We start from the raw sequence: 9,116 nt of genomic DNA on the forward strand, positions 1-9,116 counted from the left end.
TATTTTCATATCTCACTGTACTAATAAGAAAATTAGCTATTACTTATTTAGAATGACAAAATCAAATAAAAGTGTTGCAATGAATTTTCTTTTGAAACAATCATCAAGTTTTGTCAATTTGACCCCCTCTCTCCACCCTTTTTTTTTTTTTTACATTTTTTAGCTTTATAAAGATCTAATGCATGAAAAAAATTTTAATACAAATATATTGTTCCCTTACTAGAACTGAGGGTTTGTAGTGGTCACTATTATGTATTTGTGTAATGATGCTTTCACACTACTGCAGTGTCATGAAAGTTTCAACATTGATTTCACTGTAATATTCTTTTTACTGTACAACAGGGGAAACACAAGTCATACATCTCTGCAGTACATGCACATTTACCAATGTTTTACCCCTTTTCTATGTAATGAAAAATACCATTGATCTGCCAGAAATCCACCCCTTTCTAATTCCTGTTGTGGGCTGACAACACAAAGACATTTTGTGTTGTTAGCTCTGCTCAGTTCTCCACTAAATGGATCTGCTCTTCTATCTCCTAAAAACATAAATCATTATGTAGCCAGAAAATCAGTAGTAGGAAGGATGATTACTTTCATAAATCCAAATTACATGTAATAGAAATAGGATGTGGTTATTATTATTGTGAATGATCATGCAAAGTGCATTTTGACTTTGTGCATATATAAACCAACAGACTATGACAATGACAACTAAAACCACCACATTTAAATCTACCAAAAAAAGGTTCATAGTTTAAGGATCCAAAAAAAGCATAATATGAATAAATGAGCTCCCCTTCCTCCAAAAAGATAAAATGATTACCAGTTACAACCTTTTTCTAGTATACAAAAGCATATATAGTATATAGAGAATACAAGAGCAGACCTTAAATAACATCAGACATGAATTGTGCAGTTTGCATGTAATGTCTTCATCTGATCCACAAGATGGCGCTCTACCCATCCACATTTTTTCATTGCCTTCTAAAGTGATGAGCTGTAGAATGGTTTTGTATTTCCCCAGTGTACATCATCTGGCAAGCAATATTTACATGATATTGTAGAAATCTGCTTAACTATAATCAGTATACAGCCCAATGGTTCATGTAGAAAAGTATTTGAATAAACCACAAGTGCCAACATTGCTAAATCATCTGCAGGAAGTTTTTTTTTCAGTTAGGCTGCTGAAACTAAATATTTGAATATATTTACAGCACTGGAAGACTGATTGCAGAACCCTATATACCCAATTACAATATTATAACACATGTATAATACATATGTATAACACAATATATATCACATTATAATCCAGTAAACACTGCTGTGTAAAGTGTATTTAAAAATAGAATAAACAAAAAACATAAAATGCATTGTAAATATACATTGTAATATATTACAATATATTGTTAAACAAAAAACACTTTAGAGGGTATATGTTACAGACAAAAAAAACACACAGCAGAGAATGTGATAATTGGCCTTTGTACCCTTAGCTGAACCCAACCAAGGACTATAGCAGAGACAAAGCATTAGCATGCACCCTTAATTGTAATTGAAACATGTCTCATGAACCACTTTAAATAAAATGGCAAATAATAATAATACAAAGAATAATAATACACATAATAAAGGAGACCCGTCATGAGAGAAAGGTGAATGTTGCCATTGTGGATCTCCCCTGGCTGCCATGCTGACCCTTTACATTTAGTGTTAGGAGTTGCGACATATATAGATAAGAAATATGAATCCTCATACACATGTATTTTTTGTGATATGTTTACCTTGTTTTACCTCCTTACCATTTTCTGAGAAATTTTTTAAATGAAAAAATGGACCAAATGGGTCGGCATAATAGGCAGGGAACTAGAATTTAGGAAAACGATCACCCTTGATATTCTTTGCTCAATGTACATATTATAGTCGAGCACGATGTTTCCATGTGCCAACATAGAGAACCATCTGTGAGAAGTTTGGAAAATAGCTAAATCATTTGTATTTCTGTATACTGATTTTATATACTAGACTTTCTTTTTAAAGAGAACCTGAGAAATACTAATGACGCCAGTGCAGACCTTAGGAAAGCCATAGTGGATTCAGAGCTCCCTGCATACTTAGATCAGTGGGCCCGATTTGTTAAAGCTCTCCAAGGCTGGAGAGGATACACTTTCATCAGTGAAGCTGGGTGATCCGGCAAATCTGGAATGTATTTCTTCTAGCAAGCAAATGTTTTGAGTCCTGGACCAGATCCATTCCAGGTTTGCTGGATCACCCAGCTTCACTGATGAAAGTACCGTATTTTTCGGACCATAAGACGCACCTAAAGTGGGGGGAAAATCAGGGTGCGTCTTATGGTCTGAATGCATATTTTTTTACTTACCTGTATCCCCGCCGGTCCCCGCAGCCAGTGTCCTCCTCTGTGTTCCTGTGTCCCAGCGTGCGGCACTTGTGCCCGCCCACGAAGGCGGCGCCGATTGGTTTGATGAATGCCGATCGGCGCCGCCTTCATGGGCGGGCACAAGTGCCGCACGCTGGATCTCAGGGAAACACAGAGGAGGAACACAGACAGAGGCAGATAGCAGCCAATGTCTGTGTTCCTCCTCTGTGTTCCCCTGTGTTCCAGCGTGCGGCACTTGTGCCCGCCCACGAAGGCGGCGCCGATTGATTTGATGAATGCCGATCGGCGCCGCCTTCATGGGCGGGCACAAGTGCCACACGCTGGATCTCAGGGAAACACAGAGGAGGAACACAGACAGAGGCAGATAGCAGCCAATGTCTGTGTTCCTCCTCTGTGTTCCCCTGTGTTCCAGCGTGCGGCACTTGTGCCCGCCCACGAAGGCGGCGCCGATTGATTTCATGAATGCCGATCGGCGCCGCCTTCATGGGCGGGCACAAGTGCCGCACGCTGGATCTCAGGGGAAATCAAATGAATTTTTTTTTTCTTGTTTTCCCGTGCGGAAAACCTGGTGCGTCTTATAGTCCGGAGCGTCTAATGGTCTGAAAAATACGGTATATTCTTTTCAGCCTTGGAGAGCTTTAATAAATCAGGCCCAATGACTTTAATGTACTGAAGCTACAGGATCATTTTGAAAGCAAGCAAATTAGTATTTTCAAAAGGAGAGGTCAGTATCATCACAATTTTACAGAAACCTATTAAGTCTGTAAACTATTTTATCAGTGACCAAACAAGGTGGTCTATCCCCAGGGGTCCATTTATTCCCACTGGGTGCTTCCATGTTACCTCTTACAGAGTATTGAAAAAGAAAAGGCAGGCTGTCATTCACAACCAGCATGTCAGTGATGCCTCTGTCCTTCCAGTAATAATCATATGGCACTGCTATTTGTCTGTAAAACAATTGTAATAGACAAAGAGTGCAGCTACTGACTTTTTAAAAAGGTCAACATTTGCATATTAGTAGGCATGCATTCAAAGAATACAATTATACTATAATAATACCAGCAAATAATTAAGCAAAGAATATCAGATAATGAAAACATTTCTTAGTAGCTGAGGAAGCAATAATTAGTGGAATATGGCTCCATGCAGAAGATCATATATTATGTGAAATGACTCAGTGTGAACTGTAATATAATTTAACCTCCACCCTATGCTAAGTCTCTTCCCATAAAATGATAAAAGCAGTTTTAATTCTGCACTTAAATTGCCACTCCCTGCAAATTCTGTGTCATTATCATTTCAGGTGCAGCTGCTCTGCACAAACCACACATTTAAAGCTATACTGCTGGGTAATGCTTACTGTTGTGATGATAAAAAATACAAAACAAAAAACAAAGTAAGACTCTAGATCATTCATCATAGTGCATTTAATTAATATATAATTCTTATTATTATTATTAATAGTGTTTATATAGCATCAACAAATTTACAGTGCTGTACATTTGATAGGGTTTGCAAATAGCAGATACAGGCAGTGACACAGGAGAGCTTACAATCTAAAAGATGGAGGAAGCAGCACACACACTAGGAAGAATTAGGCAGGTCCTCATACTACACAATTATTGAGAGTTGAAGTTTGCTATACTTTACTTTCAGCTGGGTTGGAAGAAGCCTCCTTGTTTTTCTAACTTTTTAAAGTTTGAACCACACTAAGTCCACATGTGTGGTTAGTGAACTTTTAACTGGGAGTTTCTATAATGAACTAGGGAATGGCTAGAGAATCATCTTGACCAGCTAGGAGTTGTATTACAATAAATTCAATGGTTCCCCCCTTTTTAAATATTTTTTTTTTTATTATTGATTAACTTGTCTTACTGATGTTTTTTCTTTGCTTTTCAGTCCGCCCCTTTCTCTATTCCAGTCTCTAAAAATTTGATTGACAGGCTGCTAAATTCTGCCTACTGCCTCCTGGGGTCACATATGTCACGTCACATATCCCAGGGCCCGGATGTCACTTTGCTCATCTGGCCCCACATTGTTAGGAGACCAGCTGCTGAAAAGCAAGAAGAGAAAGTTGGATCACAAAGATGTTGGAAAAATGTGGGCAAGGAACCTGGCAAAAAATACCAGAGCAAGCATGAAAAACAGCAACATAGGATTTTCGGGTGGTGTAATATGTTTATTGAAGCAATAAATGAAAATTATAAAGTAATATAAAGATGCAAATTTGGTGAAGTTCCTGGTAATATGTATATGTGCAGTAATACAAATGTGCAACATACCCAACTTACACCGATGGATAAAGCATCTCATTCCTCCTATTGTGTGATACTTCCCCCACCTCCTAGATTGTAAGCTCCTTGGGGCAGGATCCTCTCCTCCTGTGTCACTGTCTATATTGGTCTCAGAGCTGTATTGTACAGAGCTGAGTAATATGTTGGCACTATATAAATCCTCTTTATTAATAACCTGCCATATAACAATTTATAAATGGCATCATGTTAGTTTTACTTTATCCACGTAAATTAGTAACTTACAACATATGTACCTGCATCTGTACATATTTTGTCAAAGCACATGCTGCATGTTGAAAACCTATTGGCGTGTTGTATATATTTTTTATTAAACCTCTAGGTACATAAAGTCTATGAAATCTTATAGGAAAGGTAAGAGAAGAAGCTTCAGATAGGCTTATCTTATGTTATATACATTGTCTTCAGGTTGGCATATTTAAAGCCAACATTTTGACAGTTTTAGAAACTTATGGGGGTAGTAATTGATTAAATGTATATTCCATAGAGGCATCTGCTCCAGTGACAACTAAAATGTGGAATGCTCTCTAATATATATATATATATCTAGAAAATATATACCCTAGGAGAGCTGTACTGTCAAAATGACAGCCAAATCCTGTTCCTTACTAATTTACAAATAAAAAGATTAAATAAATAAAAATATATATATATATATATATATATATATATATATATATATATATCTTTTTATTCGTAAATTAGTAAGGAACAGGATTTGGCTGTCATTTTTACAGCTGCGTGCTGAACCTGTACCTGTGTGCTACAACAAAATTCTGCAAAGTGTAAGAGACAATGCATAGGCAAGAGGGGCTCCTATCCCAAACTGCATCCCCTCTGCAGACAGCAAATCATCTATTTGGAAATACCTTTCAGGCTCATTCTTACACAAGCCCTGGTTTACTGGGTAGGACACTATTTACATAAAATTGCAAAAGCCACCCCTCAACAGCCATTGGCTGCAGTGCCTTTTCTAACAAGCATGATGAGAGTTCTCTTACTGGAGGGGTCCTCTAATGCATTTACCATTTTATCACCTAGCAACTACTAAATGTGCAGTTTAAATTTGGAAACATATTCACATTATTGTAGAAAAGAGCACATTTACAAAAGAAATGTCAAGTAATTGCACTGTTCACAGGGAGGTAGCTCACTCATAATCCTGTCACAGGGAGCTGGAAGTCTCCTAGGGACTTAGAGAATTGATAAAGACAAGAAGCTGAACAGTGAGGAAACCCTGATTTACAGAGTTATACTCTTGGCAATAAGATTACTTGAATAACACTTCAATCCTATGACATTTAATGAAGCACAGAAATTGCAGCATCATTAGATTTAGTGTTGCTTTAACTACACTACTACTTCTAGTAGGAAAAAAATCAGCTAAAAAATTAAAACAGCTGCTTAAAAAGAAAATCACATTTTTATAGGACAGTAGTGCAGCACCCAATATAATAAAAAAAACAAACAAAAACAAAATAGAATGATCCTGGACCAGTCCAAAAATTCTGGTAATCTTCAGAACTGCCCATCCTAAAATAAATTTAGCCACGTAAGGACTTTATATCTAGGATGCAAGAAAGAAAATATCTACCTCTTGCTCCTCTTAGCTTGCTGCCAACCTCTCTGCCACAAGCAGCAGCAACTACTGGCTGTCAAAATGACAGCACAGAATTGCTATGAGTGGGCAGTTTTCACAACATAGCCACTCCTGAAAGTGTGATAAATTGAGATATAGATGGTTTTATAAAAATTGTAATATATGTTGGGTGGAATGAAGCATTTTGCTTTTAGTTTGAAAGTAACAATAATTTTGTTAATATTAAATTTGCCTGCATAAAGTCTTCTCCAGCGCATCCAAATGACTCTCAATGGGATTAAAATCTGGACTTCTTTGGTGGCTAATACATGTGTTGCCTTGTTATCCCTAGACCACTCTTTCACAATCAGAACCCAATGAATCAAGACATTGTCATTCATCTTGGAATACTCAAATGCTATCAGGAAAGAAAAAAATCCAATGATGGTTAAACCTGGTCACTCAGTATTTTCATGTATTCAGCTGACAAATAATGTTGCTGTACACAGACTTGGCCAACTGAAACTCTCTGACTTTACCAGTCTTTCTTAAACACCTGAGGAATCATTTTCAACTCTTGGGGAACTCGTACTAAAGCCATGTTTTTAAAGGGGGGAATTGGGGAAAAAAGCTTCTTAAATTGGATGAATGCACCCCAAGTATGTAATGCTAGAATAAAACCCATATGGACACCAACAAACATTGTTAGAGTCATACAGCTCGCTCTACCGAGTGGTGTTGGCTTCTAAATTAAAGAGGAACTAAACTAAAAACAAACAAAAGAAAAATACACTTACCTTTAATACTGTTTACCGATGGCGCTGGTCCTTCTTATGATCGAGTCCCGCATGATCCTGAGATTCGTCCTGGCGTAGAGGAAGGGTCCGATGCCACCATCTTCTATTCTCCCCTTTGCTACGTCACCCAGTCTTGCACTGTGCAGATCGGGTGACGTAGTCGATGTGAAAGGGGCAAAAAAAAAGAACCAATCTCACTACACATGTATGAAATCAGCATCTTCTCCCTTGGGGAAAAAATGTCCCTTCTGTGCATGCCCGAGATCAAGCGTGCACAAAAGGAGCAGCCAGAGCCTTCCGGGATGCATGACAGATATCCTGGGAGGCTCTGTGCTCCCATTAAGTCCTGATCACTGGTGTTGCACTTGTTGTCTACCTTTCTATGTAAAGTAAAAATGTTGAGTTTAGGTACGCATTAAGCAAACATCAAATGGGAGGTAAAACAGCCACAGTTCAAAGAACCCCTAGCAAACCTCTGGAGGAACCCTGGTTGGATATGGCTGGACTTTAACTTTTCTTGATGTTGTACTCAAATGGTTTATTATCAATAATTTTGTGATGGGGGCTTTGTGATTTGTATTATAGGATTTAGGAGTTTGTATAAAGTTCGGTGTTTTTTTTTTTCTCTCTCTCTCGTTATTTCATCCTAATAGCTCAAAAGCTCTTCTAATCTGAACAAGTGTGCTTTGCATATATTTCTTAGGTGGGTGACCTACCGTATTCTAAAACATGCAATTACGACCAGATGACCTGCCCAATAATTAATTAAATATTTAATTAGTAATTATTCTGGGAGGTAACTACTGGAGTAGTTTAGTGCCATATTGCTAGGTAGTTGGGAGAGGTGTAAATCAGTCTATTTTTTTTGGATTTCCCATTATTTGTTCTCTCCGAGACAATGGTCATCAGAATAAAAGAAGAAAAGGTGAATTCATCCAAAAGGTACACAGCCAAAAATGCATTTATATAACCCCTGTCCCACTCTACCTGGAAGGCTACATACACTTTGCATAAAAGACCACATGAATGGGGACAGTCAATGTATTCAAAGTTCACAATTTCCCACGTGGTGTCCCTCTAGTCATTACTAAGAAAAGGGCTGAAATAAATTACAAATTAAACTGCATAAAGCAGATTTACCTTCATCAACTAGATGTTTCCACCATACATGAACTATATAGAGAAGATGAAATGATTTTTGTTAGAGTAGGATAAAGTCGCTCTTGGCCATTGACTATGCAGCAGGTCTGGACCCAGTACAATACCAAAAAACAAATCGTCACGTAAGAATTCATTTCTTAACTGCTTCCAAAATTACTATTTAAAAGGGACTTTTTGATACACCAGACTTACAAAGCATAATCTGATAAAATCAGATCATCCTCTAGGCACTGATATTATAAGTCACTTGTTGGCTAATTGTACAATAAAGAAAGTTAGAGGTGCTGGACGCAGAGTTGGTTTTGCTCTATCGTGTTAGATGAAGTCCATACTAAAAATAAAATGGAGTTAATTTTCTAAAGGGGTTGGGATTCTACGTGCACCTAAATTGCAGCTGTATTCCTTTGAATTTGCTTTGTACATTATGAAATAACACTGTGGAACAATTTTTAACACATTTTGTGTTGACTTCAATTTCTAAGCCTATTTAAACTAAGATAGGTATGCTGATTCTGAAAGTGCAGCTAGTTTTCTTCTTTCACATCAGGTTTTTTCGCCTTACATTAATGTGATTACTGTAGTGTGGATTTGTATAGGCTATTTATTTACACGCAAGACATTGAGGTCAGAGGTTGTGCGCTGCTCTACGTAGTGAATAAGCAAAATGTATTTTTCTACTTAAACACGTATTTCTTTTTTTTTTCAGATCATGTCTGGCTCTGCCGTTTCTGGTCATAAGTGCCTAAACAACCCTGATTCATTTAGTTGGATCTGTGGCAGTTTCACCATTCCCAGACAAAGGGGGAACATCAGCACATTTGTAAAGTAAGCCTATTTGGCATATTATGGCAAATAAGAGATCATTT

Source organism: Pyxicephalus adspersus, chromosome 10 (assembly GCF_032062135.1).
Source record: "Pyxicephalus adspersus chromosome 10, UCB_Pads_2.0, whole genome shotgun sequence".
In the NCBI taxonomy this organism is placed as follows: domain Eukaryota; kingdom Metazoa; phylum Chordata; class Amphibia; order Anura; family Pyxicephalidae; genus Pyxicephalus; species Pyxicephalus adspersus.